The sequence below is a fragment of the Cebus imitator genome, unplaced genomic scaffold, assembly GCF_001604975.1.
Source record: "Cebus imitator isolate Cc_AM_T3 unplaced genomic scaffold, Cebus_imitator-1.0 Scaffold296, whole genome shotgun sequence".
Lineage (NCBI taxonomy): Eukaryota > Metazoa > Chordata > Mammalia > Primates > Cebidae > Cebus > Cebus imitator.
Genome location: NW_016107611.1, coordinates 1,500,434 through 1,522,174, shown reverse-complemented (window position 1 = coordinate 1,522,174; position 21,741 = coordinate 1,500,434). Strand labels below are relative to the sequence as shown.

Genomic DNA, 21,741 nt, shown 5'->3' with positions numbered 1-21,741 from the left:
TTTTAGTAGAGACAGAGTTTCACTATGTTGGCCAGGCTGGTCTAGAACTACTGACCTCATGATCTGCCCACCTTAGCCTCCCAAAGTGTTGGGATTAGAGGGATGAGCCCGGTGGCCTGGCCCTTACTGTTGTCCCTTTTCTACGTTCATATACACAAATACTTACCACTGTGTTAGAGCTGCGGAGAGTACTCAGTGCAGCCATGTGCTGTGAAGGTGTGTGGCCCGGGAGCACGAGGCTATTCCAGGCAGCCCAGGTGTGCAGTAGGCTATGCCACCTAGGTCTATGTATGTCCACTAGGATGTTCACACGACCATGAAATCCCCTAACAACGCAGTTCTCAGAATGCATCGTCATTAAGTGATATAGGACCGCAGTATTACACAACTCACACATTAAGGTAAGAAAAACCACCACCACCAGCCCCTGTGCAGCCTGGCCCCAGGCCCTGCTCCTGGTGACTGTGCTCAGAAGGCTCCCATTCCTGAGGCTTCTGGCAGATAAAATCAACAGGACTTGGTCACCGCCACATGCACAGGGACAGGCAGGGTAGGGGGGGAGAAGCTGGGAAGTATCTGGCTTCAAGCCTGGGTGACTGGATAGCTGGTGGAGTCCCAAGCCAGGGAACACCACAACACATGGAAATGGACAGAGATGTCATCTTCTACTGACAGCATGGAGGCAAATATTATTTACATAATTTCAAAAGAGAGAAGAAACGCTCATTGTGGCATTTTCCGGAATTCTCAAGCCGGGGAGGTAGGGCAAGGGTGCAGTAAAGTCATACCGGGAAACCAGGCCTGAGCTCTTGTTCACGACAGTAAATAACCATCAACATGGCAGAGTCCCATTGCCCCACAGCATGCATTCACGAGGGGCTCAAAGCCAGGGGCCTGGGATCCAGTCCCCACTCTGTTGCCTAACAGCAGAGTGGTGACCGCCCTGCGCCTCCTTGCTGCGTCATCAGCACTTCCTCCAGGAGGGTGTGGTGAGGTCACTCAGCCTGGCACTCAGCACTGCAGGACACACAGGAAGGGCCCCTGTTCCTGCCCCCCAGAACTGTGTATTACAGTTACTGCCACCACTCTGTGCCTGCCACATACACCTATCCCACAAGGGGGCACCATCATCATCGTTCCACCTCACAGGTTCCACAGGCATCTCAGCTGGAGTCTCATGGCAGGTGGGTGACCGACCCATGTGGGACAGCGTCTCCACGAGCAGCCTGGAACCTGACTCTCCACGCTTCTGAACCGCTATGACTTGAGCGCCCTCTTGCCCTGTCCAGGTGGTTGACCTGCACAACTTCGGGCAAAAGCCAGGGGGTCTGGGCCACCTGCCCCGAAGCCTGTGCACCTGCAGCAGCCCCACGGGTAGAGATTTCAGATCAGGTGAGACACTCATCCTACAGGGAGCTCTGCCTTGGTGTGGGGTCTGTGAAAGGACAAAGGGCCTGAGGCCAGAATGGCCCACTTCTCCTCTGTCTCCTGCTGGGTGGACCAGCCTTGGTCATGCCATCTCTCTCACCTCAGGACCCTGGGCAGGCCTGTCCACATTACCTTGACTCCCCGCTGTCCTCCTGAAAGGTTCTAGGAGTGGACAGGTGCCCTGTCCCACAACCTCTGATACACTCACTGGTCAGGGGCAAGAAGGTTACGGAGCCAGCCACAGCCGGTCCTAAGGCCTGAGATGGAACTCTTCCCACTGAGGTGGTTAAGACGGCACGCTATTTCTAAAGCTACTGGCAGCCATCCCTGCACCCACCAGGGTGGAGCAGCCTCCTGAGAATGAAGCCAGCTCAGAGGAAAGCCAAGCTCAGAGATTAAAGAGACACTGTTTGAGACCCTGGATCCAGCCAGGCCTGACACCACACTATTCAGGACCCTTCAGATCGATCAGACAAGTCTCCTCTTCTTGCTTCAACCATTCTGTGTCAGGCTTCAACTACAGGAGACTTCCAGCTTAGGTACCATCTTTCCTCTCATCTGGTAAACATTTCCCAAAACCTGTTTTTTTTGGGGGGGTCCCCGTCTGTCACTCAGGCTGAAGTTCAGTGGCTCAATTATAGCTCACTGCAGCCTTGCACTCCTGGGCTCAAGTGATCCTCCCACCTCAACCTCCAGAGTAACTGGGACTATAGGCATGCCCCACCATGCTTGGCTAGTTTTCTTTTTTCTTTTAAGTAGAAATGGGGTCTCACTCTGTTATATAGATTGGTTTAGAACTCCTGGGCTCAAGTGATCCTCCAGCCCCAGCCTCCCAAAATGTTGAGATTACAGGTGTGAGCCACCAAGCCCAGCCCCCAAAACCTACTCATGCCAAGCTCTGTGCTGGCGCTGGGGAGACAGGGATGGCTCTGACCTGGTCCCTGCCCTCCAGAGGTTCTTGTCTGCTGTGGAAGGAGCACACAGATGATGTGTGAGAGCAAGGAGGGGCTGTGCATGTACTGGACTCAGGCCAGGCAGACAGGTACAGTCAGGTCTCAGGGGCCACCTTTCAGCCTTGTCAAAAAATCTGGACCTCTCATGGGAGGATTTCTAGAATCACTGGGGAAAGAAAAAAGAAATTGAAAAATCTGGACCTCTCCACTCATTGGGCAACTGCTCTGGTCACACTCCAAATTCTTCCCTTTCCCAGAAGGGCCTGGTACTTCCCAGCACCTCACATTCTCCCTCCCCTTTACATATTACATGGTACATGCTCTCATTTCTTACTCCTTCTTCAATTCTCAGTTTGGGGGGGTCTTCCTCAGGAAGCCCTCCATGACCCCCACGGTAGGTCAGGCCCCACCCTGTAGGCTCCCGTCTTAGCCCTATCCCCTCTGAGTTGTCACCATCTGGAGATCTGTTTATCTCCCCCACTGGGGACCAGGCCTGACCTGGTCTCCTTCCTAGGACTATGAGCTCCAGGAAGACAGCATGGGGTGGTCTGTGGTCCACACTATTTCCCCAACATTGCCGCGCACGGAGCCAGGCACAGAGAAAGGGCCAAGACAGGCACAAAGAAGGTGAATGAGTGGACAGAAGAGGAGCTCACATCTGGCCACTGCAGTAGACCCTGAAGGTGAATGGGGCATTCTGAGGAGGGGCCCAGTCTCCATGTTTAGGAAGATTACTGAGGGGACTTGGAGGGAAGGCCCAGTGAACAAGGAAGCCTGCAGGCAGGGGACAGGGATGCCCGGGCCTTGAAACTGCACGAAGCTACTCAGGTAGTGAAACATGCTCTAAAATTCTAAAACATGCCCTAAAGCGCTCCCTGCACAAAATGGCTCGAGCAGCTGTTTATCGAACCCCTTCCCTACCAGGCACTCTGCCAAACACTTGATTACTGCATTTAATCCTCATCATAATCCTGCAGAGTAGGATTTCCAGCCTCCACCATGCTACAGAGGGGATGGTCTTCCGAGGCCACACCTCCAGGAGGGGCTGAGGGAGGCCTGAACCAGGGCTGTCTCTGTCCTGCATCAGTGCGCTGAAGTCCTCGGGCCCCTGGCTTCAAACCGAACAGACAGGTTGTGGGGGCCTAGAAATGCAGCCTTCTCGAACCTCAAGACAGAGAAACTGCCAGAGGGACTTTCTCTGTTGGGTTTCCAGGATGTGGAGAACAGGTCCTGGCTCCCAGCAGGGCTGCCCTCCTAAGTTTCTTCCTGGTGCCTGTAGGAAGACCCAACCTCCAGAGGCCCTTTGCAGGTGCCAGTGCTGGGCAGGAGAGGTGTGGGCACCTGGCCCAGCCTGGGGTGCACTCACCCCTGGGACAGCCCCCAAATGTCTCTAATAGACACTGGTCCCATCCTCCACAAGCTAGCTCTGTCCCAGAGCCTTCTGCACAGTCAGGGAGACAAATCCAGGGGCAGTGGCAGAACTGTATCAGGCTATGAGAGAAAGAGGGAGGGAGGGAGGGGACATGAAGGCAGGGAGGACGGCCAGGCTGGATGAGCTGCAGAGGGAGGCATCTGAAAAAGTCTCAGAGACGGCAAAGATGCAAAAGGTGTCCCTGGCAGAGGGAACTTTGTGAAGAAAGTGCAGATGCAGGAGGCTGCCCGATACATCCAGCAGTGAGCTACGCAGGTGGGGACCTGGAGTGTGAGACGAGAGGTGTCGGCAAGGAGGCTGGAGGGGCTGGGGTCCTGCTTAGGAAGCAGGGGAGGCAACATGCACTTGGGAGAGCTGCACAGCCAGACCTCGCCTACGGGCACTGGGGAGGGGTTGCTACAGTCACTGAGGTCCTGATTCTTGCCAGTGACAGAGCCACCTGGACACAGTGCCTCAGGGCCTTGGCACCCGTCACCTCCTGCCCAGAGCACCCCTCTTTCTCACATTCCCACAGCTCCCTCCCTCCCTGCCTGCAAGTCTCCACTCCTGAGTCACCTCCTCAAAGGTTTTCCCTGGTCACCCTCCGAAGAGTCAGCCCCTTTATCACTATGAATCCCTGCTTCCTTCTCTAGCTGGCATTTCTCATGACCTAGCAGGAAGCATAATAATCTTGTGCATTTATGCTATGATAAGGGAAGAACTCTTACCCCTTTTCCACAGAAATATCCTCAGAAGGGTCTTTAGTGGGCACACAGTAAGTGCTCAATAAATATGTATTGACTGAATGAACACGAAGGTGGGGCTGGGGTGGGTCACTGAAGTCAGCACAGGTCTAAGTCCCCAACTCAGACAGGACCAGCTGGGTAAACTCAGGGACGGTCCCTTCTTGTCTATGGCAGGCTTCTGGGTGCCCTGCACTCAGACAGTGAAGGTGTGCACATGATGAGGTCACGTATGGGTGTGCTCAACCCAGAGCCAGCCTGGGGCAAATGCCTGCTGCGCACCTTCACTGGATGTCTAGTTCCTTCCTGCGCTCCCACAATGCCGTGGCCTGAGTTGGGAAGCAGGAGAGGGATAGAACCATACAAGGCCTCCTGGGGCCTGAAATAAGGAGGAGGAGGCAGAAGAGCACCCACAGAGCTTTCTGTGGGAGCCCCACGCACCCGAGGCCTCACTATCTCTGCAGACGTGCTGTTGCATGGTCTCTGTCCCTGCAAAACCACACAGCTACACCAGCCATGTGCAGACTGTCCTCACTCTCACCTCCAAGCCCTTCCCCAGGCTGCTCCACACAGAATCAGAGTCTCATCAGTCATGTGAGGCTCAATGCAGCCAGCTTCCCAGGGCCAGGCATTTCACATGGGAGTATCTTTACTAAAGGGGGTCCAGGGCAGGCTGATGTGTACTCAAACCCAGATCTCTAAGTCCAATCCTAGAGCAACTGGAGAATGACACCCATGGAGGCCCCAGCTACCCCAGAGGTCCCTTGAGAGCAGGGATCATACCAGCCACTCGCCTCTGGACTCCCTGTATACACTCCATGTGGCAGCCTACACACCTCTCAGGTCTTTGCGTGAGGACTCTGTATATTCACTGCATGCCACAAGTCAGGTTTCCTGGGTGGGGAAGGCTCTTCTTGCCTCTAGCCTTTTTCCTATATTTGGGGAGCTCCCTTCCTAAGGAATCCAGTGGCCTCACTCCCGCCCATCTGAGAGCCCAGGTGTCTACCTGCTGGTGACATCCTCCCCACACATTCCCTTGCTACAAACCCTGCAGGGGTCTGTTTCTGGACTTACAGGCGAAAGACACTGCTGACACACGCACTGCCTCTCAGCCTCTCACAGGGGGAGACAGACGCCCTGAGGAGGAAAAGTCCCTCATCCCAGAGTGGGAGTGTGAATCCAGGTCTGTGCTTCTGACCCCCTCCTTCCAGCCACTGCCCCGTATGTCCAAATACTGATCATCCCCACCCTCTCCCACCACCCTCACAATCCCTGGAGGCACTCAGCAGAGAAGGATGGGGGAAGAGAACACACACTGCTTGTGGCCCTTCTACTGTGCTTCATCAGTGGAGCTGTAACTTTGCACCCAGTTCCAAGACTAAGTGATTGACTGGAAACTTGATCTCGTTTCCAGTTCCTAACAGCCTTGAGAAGTCAAAATTACCTCCCCAACTTTCCAGAGGAGGCTTAGAGATGAAAAAGGACCTGACCAAGGACATGGTTTCCTCTCAAAGCCAATTTGGCAAGACCAGTCAAAAGTACAAATGTGCCAAGCATGGTGGCTCACGTCTGTAATCCCAACACTTTGGGAGGCCGAGGCCAAGGCAGGCGGGTTACCTGAGGTCAGGAGTTTGAGACCGGCCTGGTCAACATGGTGAAACCCTGTCTCTACTAAAAATACAAAAATTAGCTGGGTGTGGTGGCGCACACCTTTAATCCCAGCTACTCAGGAGGCTGAGGCAGGAGAACTGTCTGAACCTGGGAGATGGATGTTGTAATGAGATAGAGTCATTGCACTCCAGCCTGGGCAACAGAGCAAGACTCCACCTCAAAAAAAAAATGCATATACCCTTTGATCCAGCAATTCCACACCTGGAGATTAATCGTGCAGGTATACTTGCAAAGATGCAAAATCAAATACATGTAAAGATAGTCACTGCAGCAGTTTGCAAACGCAGAACTGAAACCGACCCCAATATCCACCAGCAGGTACCAGCCAGTAACCCACACTCCATCCACACAGTGGAACACTGCAGCCACAGAGAATGAGTGTGCGCTCTCTGAGCCAACAGGGAACAGTTTTCCTCAAGACACAAATGAAAAAAGCAAGGTGCAGAACAGTGTACTCATGAATGCTACCTTTTATACAAGAAAGGGGGAAAATAAAAAATCTGTGCTCATCATTTAAAAGCAAATGAACACAGAGATGGAGCAGCCAGTGAAGTAGCCCAGGAACCAGTGAACAAAGAAGGACCCGAGCCCCTTCTCCAGCCCTCTGGGGGACCCCCTTCTAGGGCAGTGGCCTCCTTTAACCAGGATGACTAATCGGGTGCTGGGGGTGGAGCTGGCTCTTCTCTGAGCGCCACACCCAGCAACCCCTCACAGGTTCAGAGCCACAAGAGAGCACAGCCTCTATGTGGCCACTTTCCCAGTGGTCTGATCCTGAGTCTGGGGCAGAAGACAGTGGAGGACAGAGGGTGCTGGCTTGGGGCCGAGTGTTCCCACTGTTTCAGAAGCAATGTGTAGGTAAAATGATAACTATCTTAGAAGTGCTGCAAAATAACGTGGGTGACAGTGGCATGGGGATAGACAGGCACAGACCAGTCACGTAGTCTCAATTCTGAAGTTGGAAAGCAGTCCATCAGGCTCATTATACTTTCTTATGTCTGAAAATGTCCATCAAAAAACAGTTAAACGGGCCAGGCGCGGTGGCTCACGCCTGTAATACCAGCACTCTGGGAGGCTGAGGCCGGCAGATCACCTAAGGTCAGGACTTTGAGACCAGCCTGGCCAACATGGTGAAACCCCACCTCTACTAAAAATACAAAAATTAGCTTGGTATGGTGACATATGCCTGTAATCCCAGCCACTCAGGAGGCTGAGGCAGGAGAATCTCTTGAACCTGGGAAGCAGATGCTGCAGTGAGCTGAGATCACGCTACTGTACTCCAGCCTGGGTGACAGAAAGCAAGACTCCATCTCAAAAAAAAAAAAAAAAAAAATTAGCCAGGCATTGTAGTGCATGCCTGGAATCCCAGCTACTCGGGAGGCTGAGGCGGGAGAACCGCTTGAACCCAGGAGGTGGAGGCTGCAGTGAGCGAGATCACGCCACTGCACTCCAGCCTGAGTGATAGAGAATGAGACTCTGTCTGAAAAAACAAAAAACAAACAAAAAAAAAAAGTTAAATGAAAAAAAGAAAAGCAGCAGTTACTGCTGCTGGTGGCCCACAAGGAGCCAAGAGATAGCAGGTGGGCTGGGAGGGAAGTCAGGCTCCAAGGAAAGTCTCTCATGACAGCATTAGTTATACAGCCCAGCCCGGCTGTGGTGGCAGCCACCTGGGTGGCTCCCTGGGGCCTGGCCAGCAGATGCTCAGTGAACATGGGCTGAAGGAAGGAAGGAACCCCCATGCCCACACCCTGAGGGACAGGACAGCCAGATGGATGGTTGGCAAAGGAGAACTCTGAGGCACATGGTGAGGGGTGGCAGGAAGCTGGGGCTCCTGGCATAAGCCTGTAACTATGGTGTCCCAACGTTCGGCGGTAAGCCCACCGACAGCTGCCATTTACTACGCAGTGACCTCAGGCAACCCCCTTATGTGCCCAAGCTCACTGAAACCCTAGGACATCCCTGGGAAGGGGATACGATTGGGACCCACAACCCAAGACAAGGAAGAGGAGGGTCAGAGAGATCACATCCCTGAGTGACCACACAGGTCACACACTGTGGGGATCCTCCTCTTTCACTGCTGAGCCACTACGGCCTTCAGAGTCAGCCTCCTAAAGGAGACTCCAAAGTCAGCTGTGGCTACTCAACTGCCTTCCAAGAGCAACATCTTCAGACGCCCTGTGACACTGGTCACAGGCCCTGGGCTTCCCGCCCACCCTGCACCGGGGAACCCTCTCCCCTGCTAGACTGGGAGCTTCCCCGGGCACTCTTGGGGACAGCAGCTGGGTGCTGGCAGGCCTGGACACAGAAAGGGGCAGTGATACCAGCCAGCCCAAGGGGAGGGCTGCAGCTGCCTCTGCAAGCAGTCAGAAGCCAAGGTGGGGACCTCTGGCCACTGAGCCTGTTTGGAAAAACCTCTGCCTGTGACTCCTTGGGAAAAATGAAGACACGCTGGTGGTGAGCTCTTCTTCCCAGTGAACAACCATTGGGCAACCTCCACCTCCACCCAACCTCTCAGTAACCCAGAGGCCTGCAAAACGCGGATCGCACAGGGGGCTGGAGCTGTAGGGCTGAAGAGCGCACATTCGCCAGCAGCCTCGGGCTCATCATCATCAACAATGCCCAGGACGGGCACTGGCTGACGGAGCTAGGCTCCTGCAGGGGCTGCTCTAGGGCCACCTCCACTGCCTCACTCTTGCAGCCCAGTCTACGAGCTGCCCTAAGCCTTTGCTCAGGTGGCACTGGCTAGGGTGGGACGGCTGGGACAATTTCTAGGTTGGGTTTCCCACGACCAGTCAGCACTTCAGAACTATATGCTTATGGTGGGCACACAGGAGACCTGGTGGGGACCAGTATGTAGGGAGACTCCCTGAGATCACCCCCTACTGTGGAAGCAAAACCCACGTCCTGTGCAGTTCCCGCCATTCAGACCCGAGGCAGACACACCATCGGCTTAGGAGATGTGCTGAGGAATAGGCCGGCTGCTGCCACAGACTTTCACTCTGCACTGAGAGTAAAACCTCAACTCCTCAGCCCAGGACAAGGCCCCCGATCCAACCCTCCGCCTGGGCTCATCATGGGCTCACGCACGCCTCCCAGCCACTCCTCGGGCTCTGTGGTTTGTTCCTGCCTCTGAGTCTGCAACTGCTCTTCCCTCCCCAGACAGCTTCCCTCCTCTCCTGAAGCTGACTTGTCATTCAGGTCTCAACTCAAAAGTCACCTCATGGCCAGGCGTAGGGGCTCACACCTGTAATTCCAGCACTTTGGGAGGCTGAGGCAGGCAGATCACTTGAGGTCAGGAGTTTGAAAGCAGCCTGACCAAATTTGGTGAAACCCTGTCTCTACTAAAAATAAAAAAATCAGCCAGGTGTGGTGGCAACCACCTGTAGTTCCAGCTACTAGGGTGGCTGAGACAGGAGAATTGCTTGAACCCAGGAGACGGAGGTTGCAGTGAGCCAAGATCGCGCCACTGAACTCCAGTCTGGGCAAAAACAGCAGAACTCCATCTCAAAAGAAAAGAAAAGAAAAAAGTCTCCTCTGAGAAGCCTCTCCTGACCCCTTTCTATAGCAGCACTCCACCCCCATCCCACACACACACCCAAGATACACACACACCCAGGCAACGCTCCACCTGCCCTGTCTCCTCACCAGACACATGCAAATCTCTAAGGATCTACTTGCTCATTCTGTCCTAGACCAAGGGCTCCCTGAGTCTAGGGACGTCACGTGGTGTCTGTCACTGTGAGTTTGTGAATGAATGAATGCACTGACTCACTCTGTGAAATGAAGACAACTTCCACCCTTCCCTTCTCCCCAGAGAACCACAGGCTGGAGGGGAGGGAGCTCGCAGTGCGTCCTGGAAAGTTAACCCACTCAGGAGAGGCTGGGACGGCCGGTCCTTCCCTCTCAGACCCCCATGCCCTCCTTAGGCCTGCTGAGGGGCCATGAGTCCTGCAGCTTCCTGGGTGAGAGGTGCTGCTCTCTGTCCTTCCATGGAGGGAGGCACCACCACTCAGCCAGCGGGTGCCATGGCCACGTGCTGCAGGACGGCCAGCTGCAGAGGGCGGACTGAGCTTACATAACCAACAAGGAGCCAGGCCTCCAGACCCCAGGCCTCAGGCAGGGACGTGGGCAGGGCCTGCCCACTCCAGTGAAGGGTGCAGATGGCAGGTGCCACAGGCCTGCCTTCCTTCCTCCTCATCCTGACCTTCCCAGCTGCCTGCCCCAGCTGAAGATCCTGTTACAGAAACACACGCAGTCAGAACACACCCACGGCTTTCCAAGTCTCCTGTGATGGAAGGAACCAGGCAGATTGGGCACGACTTCCCTCATGCCAGAGTGCCTCACACACAGCAGGGGTGTGGTAAGGCCAGTGGCAGGCTTGGATGAAAGGGGAAGTCAAGGCCTTAATCCCTGGGTCCCCAGCCACACAGAGCGCGCTAAGCACCCAAGTTCCCCCTGTGTGACATGCAACCTTTTTTTTTTTGGGGAGACAGATTCTCACTCTGTTGCCAGGCTGGAGTGCAGTGGCGCGATCCTGGCTCACTGCAACTTTTGCCTCCCGAGTTCAAGCAATTCTCCTGCCTCAGCCTCCTGAGTAGCTGGGACTATAGGCGCGCACCACCACATCCAGCTAATTTTTGTATTTTTAGGAGAGACAGGGTTTCACCACGTCGGCCAGGATGGTCTCTATCTCTTGACCACATGATCCGCCCGCCTTGGCCTCCGAAAGTGCTGGGATTACAAACAGGCGTGAGCCACAGCCAGCCACAACTTTTAATAATAAATTAGTATTAGGAACAATGCCAAGCATTTACGCATATTACCTCATTTACTCTCTTCAACAACCCTAAGAGGTAGGGTTTATTATCACCATTTCAAATGGGGAAACTGAGGAACCTACCTAAGGCCACAGAACCAGTAAAAGTCAGAGCTGGGATTCAGCCTGAGCAGTCTATGGCTCCACAGTCCTCATTCTTAGCCAAACACTTGACCTTTCTGTTCATACCACAGTTTAGGGTACAGCTGTCCCTCTCCCACACTTTCCTAAGGGGGAAACTGAGGCACACAGAGATGAGCATATTCCAAAGACACACAGCACAGGCAGGCCTAACTTTAAAGCCTTTTCATCTGGCTGGGGGACCCCATGCCTCACTGAATAGTTTAGGGTATCCAATATCCTGACCTAAGCCAGATATTACTCACCAGCCTTGCCACCGTCTCCTCTGTTCCAGCCTTGGTTTATTTCCTTCCAGACCCTTCTCTGAATCTGCAATGGAGCTGTTTGATGATTGGCCAACTTATCTCCCACACCTCCCTCTCTCTGGACAGGGAGCCTGGAAAGCAGGGCCGGGTTGTCTTGCCACTGCTGTGTCCTCAGTACAGGACTGGGCACTGAGTTCAATACTGGCTGTATGCATGCCTGAGCCACTAAGAAACACAACCAATCCTGTGGTGGAGACTAATGACACCCTCAGAACACAAGTGCCCAAGACTGTCCCCTAGCCCAGGGCTTTCTGCTGGGATATGTGTGTGTTGGGGGGAGGGGCACAGTCTGGGGATTCCTTTGTGGCTTCCACGAGCTCCCAGCTGGAGGGAGCCTCCCAAAGGGATGTACACATCTGAGGACACTGGTGACTTTCTGCCTTGTGATGCAAATGCAACTTTTTAAAATTTTATTTATTTTTGGTGAAGAGAGGGTCTCATTTGCTGCCCAGGGTGGTCTTGAACTCCTGGCCTCAAGCAATCCTCTTGCCTCAGCCTTCCAAAGAGCTGGAATTTAGGTGTGAGCCACTAAGCCCAGTCTGTGAATGCATCTTCTAAACACATGAAACAGCAGCCTAGCGAGGGCAAGGCCTTTGGAGTCAGACTTTGTACTTGGAGCTGCCTCTTTGGGGTGTCTGCAGAACCTCCTTCTCTAAAAACTTCCCCCCACCCCAACAAGGGTGGCTGGCCCTCTACCACCCATTTGACAAGGAGAATGTGAGGTCCTAGCTAAGCCTGCATGAGCTGCCTGGGTCAGGGAGTTGGCCCGGGTGGTCCCGCTCCAGCCACCAGGAGGGTCGGGCTTGTGTGGCCCACAGCTAGCCCAGTGGAAGAAAAAGTTCTGAAGAGAGAAAGAGGAACAAGGAGTGCAGGTGGTCCAGAGGGCAGGTGCCAGGCCTGGTTCCTGCCGGCTTTCAGGACCCCTGGGAACAGGCAGAGGCTTGGCCTCCATCCAGTGAACACTCTCATTCACCTCCTGTGATCCAAAGTGGATTCTGGCCCTGATAACTCAACAGACCCCAAATGTGACAGGCAAAGGCTCTCCACCTTTCATGGCTGAGTCTCCTCATCTGCAAAATGGAGCCGATGAGACTGACAATGACACACAGACTTCTAAAAACAGCCACTGAGCTCCCTTGTGGAAAGGTCTAGCGTGGGGCTGGCGCTTGGCAAACGGAAGCCGCTGTCACCGCAGGGCCTGACGCTTCAGCAGCGCCCAGGAGAGTGGGTGCTGGATGAGCAAAGAGCAAGCAGAGCCGCCAGCTCAGCCAGGGGCCTGCCAATCACCACTCCACCTGCTGTCTGCACCTGCCCCGGGCTCCAAAACACTGGCCACACCCACTCCTGTCTGCCCTGTGACAAATATTTACCCAGGGCTGGGCACCTGAGGGTACAAAAGTGAAGATCTAGGGATAAATAAGCAGCAAGAGCGGCCAGGGGTGGGAGAGAAGAACTCCCTGAGGGAGCTCGTGGGTGGGGGTGGAAGGGAGCAACGACTCAGGAACAAAGGGAGCCATGGCCCCGGGCTGACCCTGCCTCCCCAACTCAAAAGCACCCATGGGGTCAAGTAATTCTGTTCCTCAGTCTACCCATCTGCAGATTTGCCACCAAGAGTCAAGAGGACAGGAGGCAAAGCTCTCTGCAGGCACGGCGCCCACAGACAGGCTCTGCTACCATTGTGCAGGGCAAGGGGCCGGGCTCTGGGGTCTGGCTGCCTAGGAGTGAAGTTCAGATTTGCCACTGACTAGCTGCGCAGGGAGGCTGGGTCTGTCTTTCATTAGTAAAATGGGGCAATTCCACCTACCTCATAGGAGACGGATCGGATAGAACCAGCTGATGCACAGAGGGCTCAATGCCATGGGTGGCACCCAGTGGAAGTTCAGCCAACGCTAGCTATTAAGGGCCCACGGTGGTCCCCACACAGCCCTGACTGCTCTGGGACTGTGTAAGAAGGCTGACCCTTTCCACTGTTTTTGTAAGAGTATGCACGTCTTCCTGCCCTCACCCGTTTCAGAAAAGACACGCCAACACTTGAGCTCCAGAAGGCCGGGTGGGCCTCACATTTCTCTGTCAGGACTCTGCAGGCCGCACAGCCCCAGCCCTGCACACTATGGAAAGGGTGTGCGGTTAGACAATGACTGTTCTCTAAGCTGCCGAGGGCAGGAGCCGTGACCCCTCCCTCTGCCACAGAGCCCAGTACATACAGGTAAAGGAATCTTGGACACTCACAGATTGGGGAAAGTACAAGGCTTTGGGCTTACATGGCCTTGGGGTCCAGCTGTTACGCCAGAAACTCCTGGATACTGGAATCCGTTTCTTCCTCTTGATCCCAACTGCCTCAAACTCAATAGTACCTGCTTCACCGAGCACCTGCTCTGTGCCCTAGGCAGGGTCATGCTGAAAACAGTGTCCAAGACAATCCTAACCCTGGTCCCTGTCCACACAGGGCTCCTAGTCCAGTGGAGGAGGCAGACCCATCCCCAGACAGTGACAAGCCAGAGTAGGCGGAGAAGGGGCAAAGGGGACCCCTAACCTGGTGTAGGGGTCAGGGTTGTCGAAAGAGGAACCTCACTGGAGGACAGGAACTGTGAGTCTTGTGCACAGTGCCCACCAGAACATAACTGCACCAGGCACACAGCAGACGCTCCCCTAAGTACCTGCTAAAGGAAAGAGAGCCGGGAAGGAGACTACTGGAGAATGTGAGGGAGTCAGGAGACCTACTTCAGAAAGACCGGCTTTACCTTGTGAAGCTGAATGCATCCATCAACTATGACCGGCAATTCCGCTCCTAGCTCCAGACTATGAGAAATTCTTGCTCATACCCCAGGTGAAATGTATCAGAAGGTTGCCAGGTGTGCACGTTAGTGATACCAAAACTAGAAACAAGCCGGGCACAGTGGCTCGTGCCTGTAATCCCACCACTTTCGGAGGCCAAGGCAGGTGGATCACTTGAGGTCAGGAGTTCGAGACCAGCCTGACCAACATGGTGAAACTCTATCTCTACTAAAAACACAAAAAAATTACCCAGGTGTGGTGACAGGCACTTGTAATTCCAGCTTCGGAAGGCTGAGACAGGAGAATTGCTTGAATTCAAGATGCAGAGGTTGCAGTGAACCAAGATCGTCCCACTACACTCCAGCCTGGGCAACAGAGGGAGACCCTGTCTCAAAACATAAAAAATAAAAAAGGCAAGGCCCAGGAATCTACTCACAACACAATACCATATTTATGAAACTCAAAAACAGGCAGAACTAAACACCATGCTTTTCAGCATGCAAACGTGGTTGATCAAACTTGCAAAAGGGCTGCCTGATAAGCTTTTCCCTTTTTATTAAAACTGACACACCTCTTCCACCCCTGAAAAAAATTAAAAACACAGAATAACAAAGACAACAATCAGGATGGCAGCTGCAAAGCTTTAGGCTCCCTCCACCCACCCAGAGGCAGAGGTGAGCTAATGGCAATGTTTTCACTCTGAAATTGGGAGGAAGGCTCACAGGTCTTCAACATACTACACTTCAACAACTTGCATGTACATTACATACATATTCCATATGCCAAGAAGAGAAATGGGCCAGGCAAGGTGGCTCATGCCTGTAGTCCCAGGGCTTAGGGAGGCTGAAGCAGGTGGATCACCTGAGGTCAGGAGTTCGAGACCCGCCTAGCCAACAAGGCAAAACCCAGTCTCTACTAAAAAAATACAAAAGTCAGTCAGGCATGGTGGTGCGTGCCTGTAATCCCAGCTACTCAAGAGGCTGAGGCAGGAGAATCACTTGAACCCAGGAGGCGGAGGTTGCAGTGAGCCAAGATTACATGAATGCACTCCAGCCTGGGCGACAGAGTGAGACTCTGTCTCAAAAAAATAATAATTAACAATAACTGGAGGCCAAGGTGGGTGGATCACAAGGTCAGGACTTCAAGACCATCCTGGCCAAGATGGTGAAACCCCATCTCTATTAAAAATACAAAAATTAGCCAGGCACAGTGACGGGCACCTGTAATTACAGGTACTCTGGAGGCTGAGGCAGGAGAATTGCTTGAACCTGAGAGGCGGAGGTTGTAGTGAGCTGAGATTGCACCACTGCACTCTAGCCTGGGCGACAGAGCAAGACTCCCTCTCAAAATAATAAAAATAGTAATAATAATAATAATTAAAAAGCAGAAGGGAGGGAAAAGAGTGTTGCAACAGACAGAAGAGCACAAGCAAAAGCTCAGAGGAGACAGAGCTCTAGGAGCCTTGGGGAACTAAAGGTCATTGTCAGGGTCAAATGAGGCATACAGGCAAGACAATCCAGCAGAAGATTCAGCAGAGCTGGGGGCACCAAGGTGCTTGACAAGGGTGTGCTGAGTCATTCAGTGGCTCAATGCTCCCTAGCACTGCCACCCACCCAAGTCCTCAGTAGGTGACAGAGTCAGGCTTGGGAAAGGGGGGCCTCTGAGGAAAGCCCAGTGCTCATAAGGAGACATTCAGTACTGCCAGAACCAGGCAGGCTATTTCGGGCCACCTGCCTCAGGCTTCTGGTCATGGGTACCAGATGGCCATCTGAATTCAGAGGCTTTGAGGGTGTTTTAGTTTAGAATTTTAGAAACTGTAAGCTGTTTACTGGTCAAGCAAAGGCTCAAGTGATGGAAGCCAAGTGCTTGGAATTTCTTACTGCCCACCCTCACTTTCCTCATCCATAACAAGAGGGTAATGCCACCATCACTCAGAGGTCTGTCTGAGAACTAATGAACACATTCATTCATTCATTCTTTATGCAACAACCTGGGCTAAGCAGACAGCAGTGAACAAAACAGGACCGGTCCCTGCCCTCAAGGACTAATTGTGAGGAACGCAAACAAATCACACAAAAATGTACCAGTTATAAGAAAAAATGTATATTATAGGGAAAAACAGAGGGGATACAAATTCAGATTTGGAGAAAGAGTTAGGAAAGACCCATAAGAGAAAGGAACATTTCAACTGAGGCCTAAAAGATGAGTAAAAGTAAGAAATTTGGCCAAGTGCAATGGCTCATGGCTATAATCCCAGCAGTCTGGGAGGCCAAGGCAGGAGGATCGTTGAGCCCAGGAATTTGAGACCAGCCTGGGCAATAGTGGGAAACCCCATCTTTACAAAAAAAAGCCCAAAATTAGCTAGATGTAGTGGTATGTGCCCGTGGTCCCAGCTACTCAGAAGGCTGAGGTGGGAGGATCACTTGAGCCCAGGAGACCTAAGGTGCATTGAGCTATAACTGTGCCACTGCACTGCAGCCTCGGAGACAGAGCAAGACTGTCTCTCAAAAAAAAAAAAAAAAAAAATGAAATCCATGAATTCCTTCAAATATTTATCTAGTGCCTCTTCTATGTCAGGTGCTATTCTAGGTGCCAGACTACATAGGTGAACAAAACAGCCAGACATCTCATCTCAAGAAGTTTACACTGGAGGGGACACGAGGCCAACAGGAGTCACACAAAAGTCAAGGCCACCCTTGTAGACAGAGGGAGAAGAGTCGGTTCTGAGGGGCCTCCAACTGGGCAGAGGGGCAGCAGAGCTGAGGATGCAGATATAGGTGGATGACAGATTCTCAGGGCAAAGAACAGTATTCCCAAAGGGTCGGGAAGCTATGGGAAGGAAACAGCACATGACACACGGGACCCTCATAGAGAGGGTGCTGACCACAGCTGCGGGAGACAAGGGAGTCTGGGCTCCTGCTGAAACCTGAGGCTCCTGGGACCTGCTGAGCCTCCATAGCTGTAGTGGGCTGGATGTGTCCAGGGACCCAGGCAAGGCTGCCCTGGCCTCTGCCATCTTCTGCAAAGGAGTGTGACCTCAGCAAGCGACCAATGACTCCAAGAAGCAGTTTCCTACAAAAATGAGGGACACTGCCCAGTTCACCAGGTCGCTTGGCCTGATGCTCAGCAAACGGGGCTGCAGTTGTGGTTAGAGGGGACCCTCTGTAATCTGTTATTCCTTTTCCCGGGCTGGGCCTCCACTAAAGCACCCTCTCTTCTACACTGCACAGCCTCCAAGGCCTGGGTTGCCACTGCCTCCTCTGCCTTTTCTGAGGGCCCAAACTCTATGTTCCTCCATCCCAAGCTGTTCATGCCGAGATGGGGCTTTGCTATGAAGACTTGGTGAAATAGCAAAGGAGACAGTGCTTCTTTTTAGTGTCCTATACCCCACCCCACACCTCTCCTGCAAGGCAAATGATAAATGAGGACAAATATATCTGCACAATAAAATTCCATCTATCTTCAACACAGAAGGAGTCCTTACAAAAGGTCTCAAAATAAAAATAGGCAAAGGGCATGAAGAACCAATTCCCAAAACTATGTAACATGTTAATAAACAGGTTAGGCCGGAAGCAGTGGCTCACGCCTATATTCCCAGCACTTTGGGAGGCCAACACAGGAGGATCATTTGAGGCCAGGGGTTCAAGACCACCATGGGCAACACAGCAAGACCTTATCTCTACGAGAAACACAAAAAGGCCAGGCGCAGTGGCTCACGCCTGTAATCACAGCACTTTGGGAGGCCAAGGTAGGGGGATCACCTGAAGTCGGGAGTTCAAAACCAGCCTGACCAACAAGGAGAAACCCCATCTCTACTAAAAATACAAAATTAGCCGGGCATAGTGGCACATGCCTGTAATCCCAGCTCTTTGGGAGGCTGAGGCAGGAGAGTTGCTTGAAACAGGGAGGCCTCCAGAGGTTGCAATAAGCCAAGATCATGCCACTGCACTCCAGCCTGGGCAGCCAGGGCAAAACTCCATCTCCAAAAAAAAACCACACACACACAAAAACCCAAGTTAACTGTAGTCAAAAGAATGCTCACTAAAACAAGACATCATCTTAACATCAAGGATCCACATGCAAATAGTATTTATTCATTCATTAAAAAAAAAAAATCTGGCCGGGTGCAGTGGTACACACCTGTAAACCCAGCACTTTGGGAGGCTGAGGCAGGCAGATCACCTGAGGTCAGGAGTTTGAGACCACCCTGGCCAACAGTGAAACCCCATTTATACTAAAAACATAATTAACCAGGCATGGTAGCATGTGCCTATAACCAAGCTACTCGGGAGGCTGAAGCACCAGAATCGCCTGAACCTGGGAAGTGGAGGTGGTAGTGAGGCGAGATTGCACCACTGCACTACAGCCTGGGTGACAGACTGAGACCCTGTCTCTGGTTTAAAACTTTTTTTTTTTTTTTTTTTTGAGACGGAGTTTTGCTCTTGTTACCCAGGCTGGAGTGCAATGGCGCGATCTCGGCTCACCGCAACCTCCGCCTCCTGGGTTCAGGCAATTCTCCTGCCTCAGCCTCCTGAGTAGCTGGGACTACAGGCACGCGCCACCATGCCCAGCTAATTTTTTGTAGTTTTAGTAGAGACAGGGTTTCACCATGTTGACCAGGATGGTCTTGATCTCTTGACCTCGTGATCCACCCGCCTCGGCCTCCCAAAGTGCTGGGATTACAGGCTCGAGGCACCGCGCCCGGCCTTGGTTTAAAACTTTTAAGAAGAAAAAGAAAAAGAGAGATCAGACCTTCCCTCAGAAAAAAATCTAAAGCTACAGTGGTGACTATCACAACAGAACCCTAGCCCTCAAGACTCACTGTCCAACGTGGGCACTGCCAGCATCTTAAGACTTGCAAGGTTTCTTTCCTTTGACCTGCTAAAATCACCTTCTAAGAATTTTTTCTGAGAAAGCTACCCATGTGATGAACGTGAAGATTTATGGACAAGGACAAACATCACTGCATTATTTATGCAACTGAAAACTGGAAAGGACCTAAATGCTCAGCAATGCGGAAATGGCTACAATGAATTACAACAGCCCAACGATGTGCTTTAAATCATGCTTCCTAAAAGAACGGGAAAATGAAGTGCAGAAGCAGGATATTCAACTGTATCTACACTATCCTCACAGCTTTATTTTTATCTAGCTGTGGCTGTGAATCTAGCCAGAGAGAAGAGATGGGAAGGAAATGCATTGGCATTACACACTGAAAACATCCCAGGTGGTACGAATCGCTCATCTGATAAGTCCTGCATCCGGAATACATATATATATAGATCTCTTACAACTCAATAATAAAGGGACAAGCATTTATTTATTTTGTTTCTTTTTTTTGTGGGGGGGACAGTGACTCACTCTGTCACCCAGGCTGGAGTGCAATGGCAAGATCACAGCTCACTGCAGCCTCAACCTCCCAGGCTCAAGCAATCCTCCCACATCAGCCTCCCAGGTAGCTGGGGCTACAAGCATGAGCCACCACACTTGGCTCACTTTTAAAATTTTTTTTTATAGAGATGGGGTCTCACCATGTTGCCCAAACTGGTCTCAAACTCCAGGGCACAAATGATCTGCCCATCTTGGCCTCCCAAAGTGCTGGGATTACAAGCATGAGCCACTACGCCTGGGCTCCCCTCTTTTTTAATAGAGAGAGGGTCTGACTATGTTGCCCAGGTTGGTCTCAAACTCTTCAGCCTCCCAAAATGCTAGGATTGTGGGCATGAATTACTGTGCCTGGCCAGCTCAATTTAAAAATGAGCAAAAGAACTAAAAAGATATTTCTCCAAAGATACACAAATGTTCAGTAAGGACATAAAAAGATGCTCAACATCATCAGCCATAAGGAAATGCAAATCAAAAGTACGATGAAGCCTGAACAACATAGTGCAACCCTGTCTCTACAAAAAAAATAGAAACAAGAAAATCAACCAGGCACGGCAGCTTGTGCCTGTGGTTCTAGCTAATCTGGAGGCTGAGGCAAGAAGATCACTTGAGCCTGGGAAGTGGAGGCTGCAGTGAGCTATGATCGCACCACTGCATTCCAGCCTGGGCGACAGATCAAGACCTCAATCCCAAAACAAACAAACAGGCCAGGTGTGGTGGCTCATACCTGTAATCCCAGCACTTGGGGAGGTTGAAGCAAGCCGATTACCTGAGATTAGGAGTTCAAGACCAGCATAGCCAACCTGGCGAAACCCCATCTCTACTAAAAAACACAAAAATTAGCCAAGGGTGCGTGCCTGTAATCCCAGCTACTCAGGAGGCTGAGGCAGGAGAAGTGCTTGAACCTGGAAGGCAGAGGTTGCAGTGAGCCGAGATTGCAATACTGCACTCCAGCCTGGGTGACAAGAGCAAAACATCTCAAAAAAAACACTAACAACAATAATACCCCACCCAACCACAAAGAGATACCACTTCACACTCCCTAGGATAGCTATAATCAAAATAAGGGCATAAACATCGAGGAATGGGGACCCCCCCATACAATGCTGAGGGGAATGTCAAGTGGGGTGGTCACTCTGAAAAACAGTCTGGCAGTTTGTCAAACAGTTAAACAAAGTCATCATATGCCCACCAATTTGATTCCTAGAAAGGAAAATGCACATCCACACAAACACTGGCAAGTTAATGCCCATGGCAGCATTATTTGTAATAGCCAAACAGAGAGAACAACCCAAGTGTCCATCACGAATGAACAGATAAATAAAATGTGGTCTAGCCCTAACGAAGCATCTCTCAGCAATACAGGGAATGAAGCACTGACACACGCTACAACCTGGGTCAACACTGAGAACACAATGCTCAGTGAAAGAAGCTGGTCACAAAGGGCCACATATTGCATGATTTTTTTTTACGATGGGGTCATTGGGCACAGTGGCTCACTCCTGTAATCCCAGCACTTTGGGAGGCCGAGGCAGGCAGATCACCTGAGGTCAGGAGTTTGAGACCAGCCTGGCTTACATGGTGAAACCCCGTCTCTATTAAAAAACGCGAAAATCAGCCAGGTGTGGCATCAGGCGCCTATAATCCCGGCTATTCAGGAGGCTGAGGCAGGAGAAGTGCTTGAACCCAAGAGGCAGAGGTTGCAGTGAGCCGAGATCTCGCCACTGCACTCCAGCCTAGGCTCAAGCCATCCTCCTGCCTTGGCCTCTTGAGTAGCTGGGATTACAGCAGCCTGAGCCACTCCACCAAGCTGAAATGTTCAGAATTTGCAGACAGAAAAGAAATTAGTGGTTGCTTAGGTTGGGGAATGGGGGTATGAGGGAACAGGGAGTGATGGCTAAGGGGTGTGCAGTTTCTTTTTGGGGTAATTAAAATATTCTCAAACTGATTGTGGTGATGGGCGTGTAACTGTGAAACACAAACCCAATGAGTTGTGTACTTTTTGTTTTTTTAAGACACTCATTCTGTCACCCAGGTTGGAGTGCAATGGTACAATCTCGGCTCACCGCAACCTTGACCTCCCGGGTTCAAGCGATTCTCCTTCTTCAGCCTCCCG

At 52.0% G+C, this 21,741-nt stretch overlaps 1 protein-coding gene across 2 annotated transcripts in view; it reads right to left on the bottom strand.

The window, feature by feature from the left end:
• The window catches only part of PPP1R37 (protein phosphatase 1 regulatory subunit 37), a 53,980-nt gene that overhangs the window by 18,381 nt on the left and 13,858 nt on the right, over nucleotides 1-21,741 (bottom strand). The gene's annotated exons all lie outside the window — the stretch shown is intronic.